The sequence below is a fragment of the Oryza brachyantha genome, chromosome 10 (genome assembly GCF_000231095.2).
Source record: "Oryza brachyantha chromosome 10, ObraRS2, whole genome shotgun sequence".
Lineage (NCBI taxonomy): Eukaryota > Viridiplantae > Streptophyta > Magnoliopsida > Poales > Poaceae > Oryza > Oryza brachyantha.
Genome location: NC_023172.2, coordinates 6,217,153 through 6,235,673, shown reverse-complemented (window position 1 = coordinate 6,235,673; position 18,521 = coordinate 6,217,153). Strand labels below are relative to the sequence as shown.

General features: G+C 39.6%; 1 long non-coding RNA gene and 1 pseudogene across 1 annotated transcript; one reads left to right on the top strand and one right to left on the bottom strand.

Moving 5' to 3' along the window:
- Window positions 1-423: 423 nt before the first annotated feature.
- LOC102721395 lies at window positions 424-1,333 on the bottom strand (annotated as a pseudogene).
- An 11,163-nt stretch (window positions 1,334-12,496) lies between these two features.
- LOC107305175 lies at window positions 12,497-17,562 on the top strand. Its single transcript, XR_005812577.1, has 4 exons — window positions 12,497-14,008; window positions 14,106-14,173; window positions 14,262-15,638; window positions 17,130-17,562. It is a non-coding gene; the product is annotated as an uncharacterized LOC107305175 (long non-coding RNA).
- The last annotated feature ends 959 nt before the right edge of the window (window positions 17,563-18,521 follow it).

Sequence of the window (18,521 nt, the reverse complement as noted above, 5' to 3'; positions counted from 1 at the left end):
AACTTTTTTAGGATCAAAGAAAATACTAGGAACAGTTTTTCGGTTTAAAACAGAAGTAACTCCATAATTGTATGCCTCATTTGGCATCTGCTTAACTGAAAAGGAGAAACGTGAAGGTAATGAACAGAGTTTACCCAACATTATGTTCATATTCAGGTAACAGAATAAACACATACTCCTCCGGTCAAAAATATATGACGTTTAGGATAAGATTTGATTAAACTTCTACAATTCTGACAAGCAATCATTTCTTAAATGTTTAGTTTAAATACAAAACAAATGGTATAAATAGATTCTTCTCGAAAAGTACTATCATAATATCATAAACATTAGGTTTTACAAATTTATTTTAATATAAAAATACTTGTCAGAATGATAAATATTGTCCAAAATGATAAATATTTTTGACCGGAGAGAGTTAAACTATAATATCATAATATGTAATGGCAAATACCAGCAGTGTGTGTATTTACAGTTGCACTAGTACAAGGCTTACATTGCATAAAGAGAAGCACTAAAACCAGGGAAGTAAAAGCTATATATACAGTCAATTACCCGCGGCGCTTGCTGAGGCGCCATGAGTTTGGCTTGTGGTATCTATCATACAGAGTCTCAATCCTTTCTTGGCGCTTCCACTTACTGATGCTCGTTGGGTCTACAAATCTATAGATGGTTGGTGCCAGTTCAACAAGCCATCTTGGGTCAATGGCTGTCAACTCCCTCATGTACTCTTTCGTGGTCATGACGATTTCATGATAGATAACCCACTCTGGCTGCTGCTGGAAGAGCGCACTGGCTGGGTGGATATAAACCTGCTGATGATCAGCAATGGTCCTGTATCCTCCCTGGGGATCCTTCCTGGCAGCCTGGAAGAAGAAACCAGCAGTGATGGCTTTCCTCACCTTGGTCAGATCGTTGTTCCCAGCAGAGACAACGTCAAGTTTGTACTTGTCCATGATCTCAAGGAGTTGTTTCCTCACATCCTGTGCTCTCCTTAGGGATGTTAACTGAACAAAATTCTCATAGCACCATGGACCTAAAAATTGCTTTGCTTTTAATGCTTCATACACAGTGAGTAGCATGAGATGATCCCCTTCTGGCTGGAAAAGGTTGCCCTTTTTCCGATCTGCTTGAGCTTGTTTTTCCTTTGGCCGATAGAATATGTTCCCAGTTTGAATCATCGCAATGATGGTCAGTATTTCATCACTGCATCTGAGGTCCACACTAGCAAGGAGCATATTTGAAAGTGGTGTTCTTGTGGAAACTCAGCCATCCTTCTCCCTACTGTAGTAAGGAGACGCTCCTCATCTAAGGCACCAAGGTTGTACAGTTGTGATGATCAGTGAATCCAGCCCTTGTTTTGGGTTATACACATTGAGTTTTGCAAATCCTGGGTCAACTACATAATATATCCCATCTATTGTAATAGATGCTTCTGCTATGTTAGTGGCCACAACCACTTCCCTCTTCCCTGGAGTAGGTTCAAAGATCCTTGACTGCATTTCAGTTGGCTGTGCACTGTACACTGCATATATCAACAATTCTGGTTAATCCTTACCAAGAGCCTTCATCCTCCCATAGAGACAATGACAGGCATGATCAATCTCTTCCTGGCCTGTTAAGAACAAGAGGATATCACCTTCAGGTTCAGTCAGTTGGATCTGTAATACTGTGAGCAGCGCGCCATCCATGTAATCACTCTCTGGCTGTTTTGCATAGAGTATCTTCACATGATATGTTCTCCCAGGAATGGTAAAAATATTACAATCGAAGAAATAACCGCAGCTTACAACTTGCAGTGTACAACTTGTACTGAAATCAAGTCACTAAAGCTTGCTGCAGCTACCTACAGGTAAGGTGAAACCAGTTTGTAATATTTTTGATATGTCCTTTAATTGCTTCTGTCAAGTTTTTAGTATGGAATTAAAATGTTGTGGTTCAAAATTGAAGTACTGAGATATAGCTATCCGCTAGCTGGTTTGTGTGTTGATGGGTTTGGATGGTTTTCTGATGCATGGTTAGGAAAAAGAATGAGTTGTAGCTGTACCACCTCCAGGCCCATTACATCTGTGCATAGAAATGAGATGTAGCTGTCTCAACCTATGTGCATCAAGTTCTACAAAATTTTATTTTGTATTCTGCTAGCTACCAACAACCATGATTAGTAGGGAACTATGGAAATAGAAGCAATTGGTATTTGATTTGTAAAATATATACAGGTGAAGTATCCCAATGCAGTTCTGTACTGCTAGGAATGAGCGTTTTCTTTTTGTTGCTTAAAGGGTTAGAGAAGAAATAGGATAGAGCACTACTAATTGTCAAGTGTAGATGTATTCCTATTCGTACTCGTAGTCCTATTCCTACTCTTGTTCCCTATTCCTGCTCTTGTTCCTATTTGTATAGTTTCCTTATGTACTCATCTTGTACATGTATATATTTGGGCCTAGTGCCCTCATATAAATACAAGTGTGCTATTCATAACATGGTATTAGAGCAAAACCTGAGTTTTCTTTTGCGTGTTGCACTTGCACGCCACGCCACCATTGCCTGAGCCGCTGCGCTCTTCTTGGTCAAGGGCTGTGCGTCGGAGCCACGCTCTGCCTACTTTGCGCCACCACCGCCGGAGCTGAGCGTCGTCGCCTCCTTTGCACGGTCACCGCCACTAGAGCCTAGAAGCCACCGCCTCCTCCATGCGCTCGCTCGCCTTCGTCACCGGTGGGCCGGGCTGGCCGCTGCCGCTGGGGTCACGAGGTGTGCCACCCCCTCGCCGAGCCGTCGTCGTTGCCGCTGCCTGCCGTCGTCGCCGCCTCTACCCGCCGCTGGGGGTCGAGCCGCCGTTGCTGCCTCTGCTCGCCGCTAGGGTCGCTGGGGCCGAGGTGCGCCCCCGTCGTCCCCTCTCACGGCTGTCCGTCGCCACTACTGGGGTCGCCGCCCCCCTCTCCCCCGATCTGATCCGGGCCGGATTGGATATGAGGCTAGGCTGTTTTCGGTTTCTTAAACCGATTTTTTAGTTTCCAAAAAAAACTACGCTCAAATCAGCGCCATGGCTCCTTCGCAAGATTCTAGTGGCGTTGCTCTTCTTCATTGTCCAGTGCTTTTCAATGGCACTAACTTTCGCGATTGGGTTCCTTGTCTTCGGATTCATATGCGTGGAGTGCGTCTTTGGGAGTTTTTGACTGGTGATCTTCCTTGTCCACCTCGTCCTACTGCTCCTTCGCAGCCTCTACTTCCACAGGAGCCTGTTCTTCCGGCGAATGCTACTGCTGACCAGAAGACAGAGTTCACTCGTTTGCTCAAGGAATATGATGAGCGTGTTGAGCATTTGCATGCCGAATATGATCGCTTGGTCACTTATGACTCGTCCTATGCAGCCTACAGGACATGGATTGATGAGGATGCTCGTGTTGCTGCCATTCTTGTTGCTAGTATGGAGGATCTGATTTCCGCTGATATTGTTGAGCTTGAGTATACACATCCAATGTGGACTTTTCTTCGTGAGCGCTATGAGCCCTTTGGACAGTCGACTTATCTTGCTGTTATTCGCTAGGAGCAGTTGGTTCTTCAAGGAGATAGTACAGTGCATGATTTCTATGCTCAGATTTTTTCTATTTGGCGTCAACTTGACACTCTTGGTGCCTAGTTATCGCCTGCTACTGGTGAGTCCTGTAAGAGCCAAAAGGACGCTGCTCCTGAGCTACGTCGTACATACGACTTCTTGACTCATCTTTGTGTCGAGATTGAGCCTCTTCGTGCTCAGTTACTTGCTCGTCACCCATGTGTCTCTTTGTTGGATGCTCTTGCTGAGGTTCGTAATGAGGAGACTTATCTTTGCTGCTCGTTCTTCGTCTTCTCGTTCTACTCCTCTACCAGTGGTCCCTACATCTAGGAAGCCTTCTTCTGACACTGGAGGGGGGAGTTGTCTTCATTGCAAGTATTGCGACAAAGCCAGCCATGTGGAATCCTATTGTTTTAAAAAGAGGAAGGACCAGAAAACTCGTGCTCGCCGTTCTTCACAGGCTTCTGATGGTTACAGTACTAAAGGTTCTCGGAGCAGTTCTAGTGGATCTGATGCACAGGAGATTCTCAGGCTTCTCGGTCGCCTCGTCGCCTCTTCTTCACCAGGACCTGTTGGTTCGGTGACTCAGCCTTCTGTACTACCAGGTTCTGCTGCTACTTCCCAGTCTTCTATTGCTGGTTCCTCTCCTGAACCAGGTAGTTGTCCTTGGATCCTTGATTCTGGTGCTTCTTTCCATATGACTCCCCATCATACCTGTCTTTCTTCCTTGGTTCCCCCATCTCGATCTTCCTTTCATACAGCTGATGGGTCTCCTCTTCCCGTTATCGGGTAGGGTGTTCTTTCATCTGCCCTTTTTTTTCTGTTTGTGATGTTTCTTATGTTCCTGATCTAACCATGCAACTTATGTTTGCTGGTCAACTCACTGATCATGACTATTGTGTGATTCTTGATCCTGACTTTTGTTATCGTGTGATTCTCAGCGTCTCTAGGAGCTCGACTGGCTTCATCTTCCTTCTGTTGTGTCAACCTCATCTTTTGCTCAGTGGTATCATCGCTTGGGTCATATTTGTGGCTCTCGCTTATCCACTATGATTCGTCATGGTCTTTTTAGGGTCTGTTTCTGGTCATAAGTCTTTAGATCAATGTCACGGGTGTCGGCTAGGCAAGCAGACTCAACTGATCTTGGTTGTCTTAGTGAGCAGTTTCTGATGACTGATCCTGGTCGTCTTCGTTACTTTCTTGGGATTGAAATTTACTCTACATTCGAAGGGTTCTATCTCTATCAAGAGAAATACATTCGATCCCTTCTTGATCATGCATCTCTTAGTGATCTTCATAATCACTCTTGCGGAGCTCAATGTACATCTAAGCCTCACTGATGGTGCTCTTTCTAATCCTACTCGCTGTCGTCATATTGTGGGGAGTTGTTTATCTTGGTGTCACTCGTCCTGATATCTCGCACGCTGTACATATCCCGAGTCTATTTGTTTCTGCTCCTCACAATACTCATCTGCTTCGCGTTCTACGCAATCTTCGTGGGACTATATCTCGTCGTTGATGCTACCTAGGCTAGTGATGCTATCTAGGCCAATTGTGATGCTACCTAGGCTAGTGATTCCTCTCATCGTTGATCTCTTTCTGCTTTTTGTGTGTTTCTTGGTGGTTCTCTCATTTCTTGGAAAACTAAGAAGCAGACAACAGTTTCTCGTTCGAGTACAGAGTCTGAGTTGCGTTCTATGACTCTTGTGACAGCAGAGGTTACTTGGTTATGGTGGTTGCTTGAGGATTTTGGTGTCTATTTCTATGACAACTCCTCTCTTGTGACAGCAGAGGTTACTTGGTTATCCGGTGTAGCATGAGCTCAGTAAGCATGTTGCTGTTGATGCTTTTTATACACGAGCACAAGTAAAGATGGAATTGTTGCTCCTCAATATGTGCCGTCGGAGATTCAGTTGGCTGATTTATTTACAAAGGCACAGACTGTCGCTAGACAGATTCTATCTCTCCAAACTCAGTGTTCTTGACAGAAACACCAAAATCCTCAAGCAACCACCTGTTAACACCAAAATTTGTAGATTTCCTTATTGGATTCGGATAGGGAAAGGTGCAATCGCCGATAGAAATTTTATCCAGAAGAGTTCGAATTCAACAGGGAATCGTTGAAGAACAAGGCTTGGCGGCGTAATTTTATCTAGTAGTTAGAGTTAGTTAGGATTTCATCTCTAAGAGATTAGAGTCCAATCGGGACTTGTTTGTTTTCTTTTATCTATTAGAAACCGTGTCGTGTTAAGAGATAAAGTTTGTTATTTCTTTTTATCTATTAGGAATCATGTCCGACATGGACTAGCATCTTTTAAGATTAATTGGTTGGTTGGTCCGATTGGTATTTATCCTGCTTTCGATTCAGCCGATTGAGCACATTTATGCCTGCTACCATGAATTTCCTGTAAAGCCGATCGTTTAGTTCATCGGCTACGGTCCTAGGACGGTATCGGCTGTCCGGCTGATAGCGATTTCGGGAATTAACTGTTTTCTATGTTATATCTTGTCCGTTACAGGATCAAACAGATTGGTGCGCCCAGCATTTCTAAGAATTCGGTCTTGTACTGGAGTGGTCTAAGATTGATTCCCGGGCCTACGTGTCTGACTATTGATTGTCATTTTCAGCGTGAACACCACCGTAACCATGTAACCTCTGCTGTCACAAGAGCTATAGCACACAACTTAGCCTCTGCACTCGAATGAGAAACTGTCGTTTGCTTCTTGCTTTTCCAAGAAATAAGAGAGCCACCAAGAAAACATAAAAGGCAGAAAGAGACCGACGATCGGAGGAATCGCTGGCCCAAGGAGCATCACTATATGCCTGAAGCTGTAAAGAGCTAGAGTGTGGAAAGAATAAACGACGAGCTATAGTCCTACGAAGATAATGCAGAACACGAAGTGAGAATAATGAAGCTGTGTAGGAGCTAAAACAAATTGACTTGGGATATGCACAGAGTGTGAGATGCCAGGATGAGTGACACCAAGATAAACCAGACTACCCACAATATGACGATAGCGAGTGGGATCAGAGAGAGGCTCACCATTAGTGGCACAAAGGTGAAAATTTAGTTCTATGGGAATCTCAACTGTTCGATGATCAGTGAGAGCAGCACGATCAAGAAGATCGTGGATGTACTTTTCTTGGGACAGATAGAAACCTTCCGGTGTAGAGAATCTCAATCTTAAGAAAGTAACGAAGAGAACCAAGATCAAACATGAGAAACTGCTCACTGAGACGCACCTTCACAAAGGCTATATACTCATAATCATCTCCTGTAATGATCATATCATCAACATAAAGAAGTAGAGTCCGACCCCGAGCAGAGGAAGTGTGAACAAAAAGCGCGGGCTCATGATTACTGGCGGAAAAACCAGCAACAGTGATCACAGTGGCAAAAGGCTGAAACCATGCACGGGGGGCTTGTTTGAGACCATAAAGGGAGCGACAAAGACGACAAACCATCCCCTCAGGAGTAGAATAACCAGGTGGAGGACACATATGGACCTCCTCATGCAACTTAGCATTAAGGAAGGCATTCTTGACATCAAGTTGAGAGATGGACCACTGATGGATAGATGCCACAGCAAGAAGAGTGCGAATGCTAGTCATATGAGCAACAGGCGCAAAAGTCTCATCGTAGTCACGACCATGCTCTTGCTGAAAACCACGAGCATCCAGACGGGCCTTGTAGCGTTCAAGAGAACCATCAGAACGAGTCTTAACCTTATAGACCCATTTACAAGTGATAGGGTGAACATGTGCAGGAAGAGGAACAAGATCCCACATGCCAGTGCACTCAAGAGCAGCAATCTCTTCAGCCATAGCAAGCTGCCACTCCTGGTGAATAATAGCATCATGGTAAGAGGTAGGTTCTGAAAGAGTCGTGGTAGAATAAGCAGAAGGAGAATAAAAATCAGGACGCGGAGAAAATACTCCAGTGAAGAATCCTCAGAGGAAGATGCATCACGCGAAGAAGATGGTTCATCCGGAGAGGCATGCTCATCAGAAGAGGAAGGCTCACTCGGAGAGGAAGGCGCAACAGAAGTACAGCGCTGAACACGTCGGCTGTAAAATAGGCATATTGGTGGCTTCTCAAAATAGGCAGGTACCAAAGAAGGACCGGTAGAAGACGTAGGAGGAGAAGGCACCGAAAAGGAGGGCACCACTTGAGAAGGTGCTGGCGCCTAGGAAGAAGGCACCACATCAGAAGATGACGACGAAGGAGGTACCGCCCGTCTACTGACAATAGAGGCATCAGGTAAAAACAAGGAGAGTGGGTCAACTAAATAGGTAGAAGTGGTATATGAAGGAAAGGACACTGATAATAAGGACGAGATTCGTCAAAAACAACATCCCGAGAAATCCTCATCGGACGAACATGACCCCAACAACGATATCCTTTATGCTCGGTACTATATCCAAGAAAAACACACTCAATAGACTGAGCCGTCAACTTAATGTGCTCACGAGGTGCAAGAAGCACATAGCACACAGCCAAAAAGACGAAGGCTGGAATAATCGGGCAATTTACTACATAGATGCTCGTAAGGTATCCTTCCACGAAGAGCTGACGAAGGTTGGATATTAACCAAGTAGTTGGCAGTAGAGACAGCCTCAGCCCAAAAATGAGGAGGGACACAAGAAGCGAGCTAAAGAGCACGAGCAGTCTCAAGGAGATGACGATGCTTGTGCTCAACAACGCCATTATGAGCATGAGCATGAGCACTAGGACAAGAAAACTAAGCATGAGTGCCATGCTCAGAGAGTCTGCCGTAGAGCTCCTGAAAGATACTCTCCAGCGGAGTCAGTGCGAAAGATACGAATAGATGTGTCAAAATGAGTGCGAATCATTGCGGTAAAAGTCTTATAAATGGATAAAACCTCACTGCAATGTTTCATAAAGTAAATCCATGTGTGGCGAGAAAAGTCATGTATAAAAATTATATAATATCGATGACCTCCTGTAGAAACAAAGGGAGCTGGACTCCATACATCTGAATGAACAAATGAACAAGATCAAAAGGACACTTAGACATAGACCAACTAGAATGATAGGGAAGTTGTATCTGCTTGCCTAATCGACATCCCTGACACTAATGTAAAGACTCATGACCTGAAACAAACCCTAAAAGACCACGACGAATCATGGTAGACAAGCGAGAACCACAAATATGACCCAGACGATGATGCCACGGAGCGAAGGACGAATCATGGTTGACGAAGCAGCAAACATAGAGCCAACAAGACAGGCGGATGCAGCGGAAGGAAGATGAAGCCAATCAAGCTCCCAGAGACATTGTGAGTCACGACGCCGAGGGCAAGTACCAACCAACTGACACGTGTGACGATCAGCAAGTTGACTGGCTGACATAAGCCAGAAAGTAATTCGCGCGCGCATGTGCACCGTCTCCGCGCACGAACACGTGGGCCCAATATAGCTAAGTATCAGCGCAAGCGTTTTCTCTGTATATGACCAAATATTTTTCTAATTTTTATACCGATTTAGTTGTATTAATTGTAAAACTAATATTTTATGATATTTTTTATTTTATGTGTATGAAGTTTTCATGTATAAATTTATATGTGTAAAGATTGTTCTATTTTAAATTTATAATATTTTGTGTATATATAATATTTGTATTTATGTATATTTTTATATACAAAGGTTATATATATAAGTTTGAATATATAAAGTTTGTATGTCTAAAGTTTATGCATAAAGTTATATACCTAAATATGTGTGTATGTATATATTTATATGTACATATACACGCACTCGCATAGCACTATGTCATTTTTTTTTTCAATTTTTTTCTCTTTATAGTTATAAAGTTTGCATATGTAAAGATTTTATATATTAAGTTTTCATCTATAAAGTTTTGAGTATGTATAATTTTTATCTATATATATTTTTGTATAGTGTTTTTGTATGTATGACACATAAAAGTTTACATGTCTAAAAGTTTGTATAAGTATTGTTTATATGTGTAAATTTTATGTGTATAAAGTTTATGTGTAAAAAGTTTACATGAGTAAAGTAAATAAGTATATATATACACATACGTATGTATACGTATACTATCTATTGATACTACTAGACCGATCGTGCGGGGGGCTCACGACTGCTCGCGGATTAGCCCTCCCCGACATAACCTGCATGGTCAGATATTAGGCACACAAGAAACATCAGGAACAGAAAAAGAATCTGACAAGAGAGTGCCCTGTCCTACAACAGTAAGAGATCCATCGGCTGTATGGATAAAACAGGAACGAGATGGAGAAACCATGGAAGAGAGACAAGTCTGATATGGAGTCATATGGAAAAAAGTAGACCTCTGAAAACCTCCTGTACTAGAACTAGTAACACCCTGTGAAGATCGACGAGAACATGCATGTTCCTTCTTCCGAAAACAAAAGGCTTCCACATGGGCCTCCTTACAATGATTGCACTTAAGAACACTAGGACGACTCCTAGGCAAAGACGGAGTAGGAGGCACTGTAGTAGCTGTAGATGATGAAAACGAGTAGCCAACACCGAAGGAGTCGATAGTAGTCCGGCATCACAAAGGCGAGTCTCCTCATTACGAACTTCAGCAAGAGCATCCATCAGAGAAACACAAGGATGACGAGCAAGAAGCTGAGCACGAAGAGGCTCAAACTCATCACGAAGCCGAGTCAAGAAATCATAAGTGCAACAAAGCTCCAAGGCCTTCTTCTGACTCAGGCATGACTGACAAGTGCTTGGAGACAACGGAGGACCAAGAGTGTCAAGCTGACGTCAAATAGGAGAAATCTGACCATAGAAATCATCAACGGTGCGATCACCCTGTCAAACAAGCTGCTCTATCCGTATAGTAGCAAGAAAGGTGGACTGTTTAGAAGGCTCATAACGCTCACGAAGAAAAGCCCATAACTTATATGCATACTCAAACAAGAATAGAAGCAACTCTAGCATCCTCATAAATCCAAGTCCAGTATGCAACATACTATGACTCAAAAGAAGACATGTGATCATCAAAATTAGACTGCAACTGCACCACACTAGCATCATAGGCTGCAAGCAATCTCTCAAACTCCTCTGCATCAGTAGCTGTCGCCGAAAGAACAGGTTGTGGTGGAAGCACTGGCTGTGTAGGAGTAGGACGGGGTGGACAAGGCCGCCAGTAAGAAACTCCTAAAGGCGCAGGCCACGCATATGAATCCGAAGATGAGGAACCCAATCATGATAGATTTTTTTGATTTTTTTACAAACGAACCGATGCCCACGCAAACAGACACCTAGACGAACCGACCGCAATCGCCTCTACCTCCACAAGCTCTTGAAGAAAATTGCATATGAGTTTCTCATCGGTAAAAGACCAAACATATCCTACTTTTGAATCTTTGGTTGCAAATGCTTTATACTTAGCAAAATTTGCATCCAAAGTAGATGAATGATACTTTCTAGGATATGAAGAAAACGCACGTGCCTACTGGGTCTTCAACAAATCTACCGGAATTGTTGAAGTCACAAGGGATGTGATGTTTGATAAATCTAATGGCTCCCAAGTAGTGCAAGTGGAAGTGGATGATGCAAGAATTGGGTAGTAAACAAAAGTGAGTTGTAGCACTAGAGGAAATTGCCTCTATTATAGCCTACTAAGCCACGCATAACTGATATACAACTAATATGACAACTATTATCTAACTAGATTAAAACCTTTTTGAGCTACAAAATTCATTATTAGCTCTATAATACCTAAGTTATAATTTCTAGTATAGCAAACTAACTTCTAGTGATACAAATAACATATAGAATGATATAATAATTCTTATAGACTAGGTAACCTTAGTCAAATTGTAGCTTAGAGGTAAAAGTTAATTTGACTTCTTACTAGTAGTAAAATCAGATTTCTCTCTTTTAGCCCTAGCTTTCAAAGCCTAGTTTGAGTTGTAATTCTTGGATGTTCAGAAATTAAAATTATCCATGTGATGTCCCTCATCATTCTCACCTATTTGATTGAAACTTGACCTCAAGTTATCTTCATAAAGAAACTCAACTAAGCCATGTACAGCTAATATGACAACTGTTAGCTGACTAGATGAAAACCTTTTTGGCAATCATAATATTACAATTCATTCATAGCTCAATAATACCGAAGTAACTAAATAATAATTTCTAGTGTAACAAAGTAACTTCTACTGATACAAAGTACATATGGAATGATATAATAATTTTCTAAACTAACCTCAGTAAGTGTAGCTCAATTTGACTTCTTATTAGTATTAAAATCAGACTTCTCTTCTAGCATAGTTGTCAATGTCTAGTTTGACTTTTAATTCATAAATGTTTAGGAATTATCAATGGGATGTTCCTTATCATCCTCTCATACTTGATTGAAACTCGACCTCAAGTTATCTTCATAAAGTGCTTCCTCTCGAACACTACAATTCGAAATTTGACCATTGAGGTTACTTAGTTCTAAGCTACACTTGACTAAGGTTACTTAGTCTAATAGATTATTATATAATCTCACACATCATTTGTATCACTGGAGGTTATTTGCTATACTAGAAATTATAACTTAGGTATTATTGAACTAATAATGAAGTTTGATATTATAGTTGTCAAAAAGGTTTTCATTTAGTTGGTTAATAATTGTCATATTAGTTGTATATGTGTTGTACATGGCGTAGTAGCCTATAAATTGAGGCCATGCCTTCTAGTTTTGTAACTTAATTTTGTTTGTTGCCCAATCAATAGTACTAGATGTTCTTATTTAGATCTTGGATTAGATCATTCTTTTGAGCTTAGAGATTTCGGCTGCCTTAGGGCATTATCTATCAGCACGCTGGAATGGTTACTTCAACATATGTGCTATCTACACACCATATATTGTAGGAAAAGCTCCAAGGTACTGATATGTGGATAGCACAATATGTTATAGGAAGCACTTCAATGTGCTGATAGATAACTACCTAAGGTCTACACAAATCCATGAACAACTAGAACTTAGGTCAAAGCTCAAAGGAAAGATCCAATCATATCCTCTAAATAAGAATATCTACTTCAATTGATAGGGTAATAAACAAAACGCTTTGGTACCTATGGATAGAAAAGAAATTTGATTCTATTACTAATAAGAGAAGCCAATTTGAGTTTTACCTGTAACTCTGTAAGCTACACTTTGACTAATGTTTCTAAGTCTGAAGAATTATAATGTCATTTATACCACAAGAAATTATTTTGCTATACTAGAAATTATTCAGGTGAGAATGGGTTGTTTTAAATAACATTATAGTTGTCATCTAGTTGTATATGAGTTGTACATGGCTTAGTAGCCTATAAATAGAGCCACTGCCCTCTATTTTCATAACTCACTTTTGTTTGCTACCCTATCAATAAAATTATATGTTCTTATTTAGATTTTTCCTTTGAGCTTTGGACTTGGCTTTTGTTGTCCATGGGTTTGGGCTGTCTGTAGGGTGTTATCTACCGGCATGTTAAAGTAGTTCCTTCAACACATTGTGCTATGTACGTATCAGCATCTTGTAGTTGATCCTCCAATATAAAAGAAATCTTTGCCAATATTAGTATTTACTAAACAACCTATAAATGTTTATAGTTGTAACAGAGGGAGTAGGTGAAAGATATACATAGTACTTTCATTGCTACTCTGGTTCTCATAATGGTTATCTAATGGTAAATGTTTACGACTCAAATAACTTCTTCAAATCAAGAAAGAGTGGGACATCTTTTATTTCGTAGTAAGCAACTCTATTGACAAGTTGAAGATAGCGTAAAATTGTAAAAACTACGTATTGTAGTTAATTAGCTATTTTATGATTTCATTCTTCTATGTATTCTGTAGTGGACCCAGGTATCCCTTATGATGTAGTTGTAAAAACAGGGTATTTTAAGAACAGAAATTACCACGCTGTGGTCGATAGCTGGCACTTGGTAAGCAGATATTTAACTCTATGTGCTGCACAGAAAAATAGTCAATTGAATTTGATTTGATGAAGAAACATACAAAATTTTCTTTGATATTGGCCTTTATTCGGTATTTTGAACCCATGCAACTGAAAAGTTTCAGTGGTAATAATAAGTGATCGTTTCTTATCGTGCTCTTTTGTACTACCAGGTAATCTTCGAAGGTGTCTACACTTTGCATCCTTCTATAAGGAAATCACTGGATTTATGGATTGCAGTTCTAAGATTTTATTACTCAAATCTTGAAAAAACTATTAGTCCGGTTGGATTTTTTTTTCCTAAATCATAACTATCTCCCTTGAAATGTATTGTATCTTGTCATATTAGGATGGTGGAGTACATTCACATCTTACTGCAAGAATACAGGGAGACAAGAATCGTGCCGGCTTTTCTATTTCTCAGAGTGAAATTATGACTACTGTATTTCCTCTATTTCAGCAATACACAGAACCACATCTTATTGATGCTCATGTTGGTAAAAGAAACATGAATTGGCCTATTTGATTTATATGTTTTATGTAGTTAGCAACTTGTTTGGACTCATGCATGTTTCTTCTCCATGTGCATTGCAGCTTAAGATTCAAAATGACTTTGACCCTGTGCTCTCTCCTGAAAGCTCCCTCCCTGTTCGTACTAAAAAGTAAAAAAACAACAGATAAGATGGAGCTTTTATTTCTCATCTTATTCTTATGTTGTTGATGATTTATTTATTTTTGTTTCATGGATAGGTTTCTTACCAAGACATACTGAAAGTAGTCGATGCTACTAAAGTCTGCAGCTCTGTCCAGAATTTCACAGATGTATATCTTAGACTTCCTGGCATACCGTTGAGTGGACAGCTGACAGAAGGCAAGTGTATTAGGGTCAGAATATGTGAAGGAAGATTTGCACTTCTAATACGAGTGGTTTGTTTACCTTTTGCATCCCATTTATCTTTGTGTTTTCATGATACAGTCAATGATAAACTACTTTTTTCCATTGTTCATTTAATGGTAGCCTATAAGGGAAGGAAATTTTATTATCCAGCCAAAGGTTGATTTTGATATTAGTGCCAGCACTGTTGCAGGACTACTTAAGCTTGGGTAAGTGATATGCTTTATGACACTACTTATTAATTTAGCTGACATTATACATGGGTTGTAATGAGGTTGTATGTTTTATCTATGCTAGTCCCTCCCATTTTTTTTGTTTGACATTGGCTAGTTCAAAATGAACTAGCATCCTGTTGATAGGTCCTTCCAACATACTGACTTCACTCAGTCTGGATTTAGGAATGGATTATGCCTGATGGTTTATCATGATTGATTCTTGCTAAAATCATACTAAATCATGCGGAAGCACATCGCCTGATAAATACTAGTTAGCATGGACTCCCATCCACCAAAAGTTTCTCCTGGCACCATCAATCTGAATTTGAGAGTGGAACTCATTAATTGACTTCTGAAGCATTGGATTAGCAAACTATCATCAATATTATTTTCAACTCATGGTTCTCTGTTCATAAGAACAACCTAATGGAGATTCATGTATCCCAACTATAATTCTAATGAATAAGCACCAAGAAGGCAAGAACACCACATACCAGAGCAGAAAGCATTGCATTTTCTCCTAAAAATAGTTGCATTAGTGTCTGATCATGATGGCATAACTTTACAGAAGTAATTTTATGGTTGATGATGCTTCACCTCCCCTAACATTGGACCTTATCCCTCCTGTTAACTTCTCACTGAGTTCAAATATTTTTTCATGTCTTCTTGTGGGCTACTCTATCATGATACTTAAGTGATTGCAAAGAGGATACATAGTTGGATAAGTAGGAACTAGTAACCAGTTACATATAAATGCCTAGCAACTTTACATAACATAGCTTGTGTTTCGACTAATGTTTGGGCGACACCCGAAGAAACATCAAACTTAGGTATGATTGTAGATTAGTCATTAATGACTTTTCTGTTGATGCTCCGAAAGATAACTTTGATCAATGTGATTGGTTATTTGCAGCTCTAGGGCATTTCTTCAAATTTCCTCATATATCTTCATTTTCTAATAGTTACCGAGCTGTGGCTTATATTGAAGCTTCTGCAATGATTTACCAAGATGGAAAGGTTATTACTTCCTTCAAATCTATAATTTGTTTTCATTCTTTTTGTAAAATAAATTACGAGCATAGCATATGCATGTCATAAGGTCACTGTGCAATGGTTCTTTATGAGTCCTATTGCATTTGTTGGGCAAGTTATTGTAGATAAACCATGGGATGTGCGGTTATAGGTGCATTTCCTTGAAAGGCGGGTGTGGGCTATAATTGACAAAAATGATTCTGAAATGATTTAACCTGCTGAAGTTCCCACCCTGCTATTGTAAACGTTTGCCCATTAAGCCCAAATAGTAAATACATCTCCATGAAGTGTTAAATGCATCTTGGCTATAAACATGTCCCAGAAACATTAAATATGTCCCAGAAATAGTAAATGTGGCCCCCAGGACTCTAAGGCCGCGGCTAAGTTATCTTAGCCCCCTTGTTTTCCGCGCGCACATTTTCCAAACTGTTAAACGATATATTTGTTGCAAAAAAATTTTATAGGAAAGTTGTTTTAAAAATCATATTAATCTATTTTATATATTTGTTAATAATTCATAACAAATTAATCATGTACTAATCTATTACTACGTTTTCTGCGCCGAATAACTAACCCTCCCTCTCACCCCAAACGAACGCTGCCTAAATAGGACACAATCCTTGTGCTGTTGTTGTAGTTTAAATAATGTATCTTTGAAGTGATTCTTTGTCTATGGTCTCATGTTTTGGCTTATATGCCGAAAACATTGTCAGCAAGAGCTGACTGAGATTTCCCTTAAAAATGTAATATGAAAAAATCATGTAAAAATCACTTAGTTTGATGTATTTGAAAATTTTAGAAATGGTACCTGTCAAATATTCCTTCACCAAAATTTCAGAGTGCTTTCTTTGTCTATGTGAATGATTGATTGATCCAGATTTATATTGTGAAACAGTCAAATGAAGGAAGTTTAAGTTACTATTATTGACTCACCATCCATAATACAAATTGCTGTAGTTTGAACTATTTGTAAATTAAAATGGTATTGTTGTACAATTGTGTCCCAACATTTACTTGTATTTATAGCTGTGCAGAAAACACATATTATTTATATCTATTGAATTGTTGAGAAAACATTTGTTCAATGAAAGTTCCGGTACAACCGTAAAATTTGATTTATGAATGGTGATTCACTTGTATACGAATATATATATTACATATCTTAGGGTGGATGGAATAATATTTATTTGTATTGGAATAGTTGTGACCACTTTTTTCTTGAGTGTTCTCATACTTATTGGGATTGGAAGAATGCTTGTCAGATGAGGACATTGTTGTTCCCAGTTGCACAGAATATGAACAGATCCGCTTATTTTTCTGGTTTGAAGCTGCTTTAAATGCCCACATTTTCCCCCAATTTCTCATTTCATCCTTGTAATATGGTTAAAATTATGATGCCAGCAGATTTCCTGTTTTTCATGTTGCCATTGGTTTTGTGACCACTAACTTCTAAAACTTTTGTTTACTTGGTTGAAGATTCTTATAGAGGCTGACCAATTTACAAGGTGAGATAAATCCGTATCTTCATATTAAAGGAACCAACAAGGAAATAGTTTCCTCTGCTGCATCTGCTCGCTTAGACGGTTCATACAGGACAAAGGTCTTCTAGAAAATCCTAGCTAGTAAAAAACTAAAAATTGAATATGCACACATGTTTTGTGTGTACTTATTTTCATGATTTTATTCTGCTCTGGAAAGCTATCTTCAAATTATTCTGGAGAGTTTGCCAGCGGATGAAAATGTTCGTACTGTTATTCATAACCAACAAGCTGCTAGGCTACAAGAACTTGTCGAGTTTATCTAGTCACAAGTATGTTAACTTCAAACAAGTTGTAAATCATTTATGCATCATACTACTGTTGCATTATGGGATCTTTTTATAAGTATTTGATTTTACAACTGTTCACACGCGGGGCTGTATGGTTGTGGGATAACATACTGGCAGATTGCCTTATCATGCCTGTTATAAAAGGATAATTTTCTTTAGACCGTATCATAGAAGTGCAGTAATGTTTGTCTAAATAATGTCTATAGCTCTTTGTAAAAGTAATAGCGGGTAGTCGTATCTTCAAATCTATACTCCTATAAATAGTAGTAGGGGTGGTGCATCTGCCATCTACCTCACCACCAACTCTTATTTTTAAAATGAAAAAATAACTAAAACTAGTTTTATTAACTCTACTTTAATAGCATGCTAATTGTATTTTTTTAAAAAAAATCTATTGCAACGCATGGACGATGTGCTAGTGTGTCCACGATGGACGAATTGCCATTTATGCATGACTGCACTGAGTTAATTAATTACCAATGTTATAGCTTTCAACGGCTTCATGGGAGCTGTAAATAGACACTACTTTTATTGTACGTGGTAAAAGATACAATCAACTGTGCATGACTATGCTCATGTATGCTATTCTAGGTTTAAACTGAATATGCATGAACTCGCATAATATTGTTTTGTGCTGGTTATTAAGTTCATAATTCAGTTACTATGTTTAAATTCATGGAAATCTTGATTGGTTGCTGATTGCATGTATGATTCTGGAACTATCTCGGTTAAGTTCATTCTTCTAGGGTTAATTGGTGATCAATTAATTGATTGATTAGCATATCCATATTTAGCCAATAGAGTACATTATATTTATTTGTCATGAAATTCTTGCAGAGCCGATCAATACCGTCTATCGGCTAGGGTCCTAAAACAATATCGGCTATCTAGCAGTTAGTTGTAGGGCCAAACTGACTGGCACGCCTGTTTTTATTGAAGATTCTAAGAAGTAAGTCCTGCACTGAAGCAATCTGAGAAAGACTTCTAGATCCACTTGTGTGATACATCATTAGATCAACTTTTGACATCAATAGTATGCC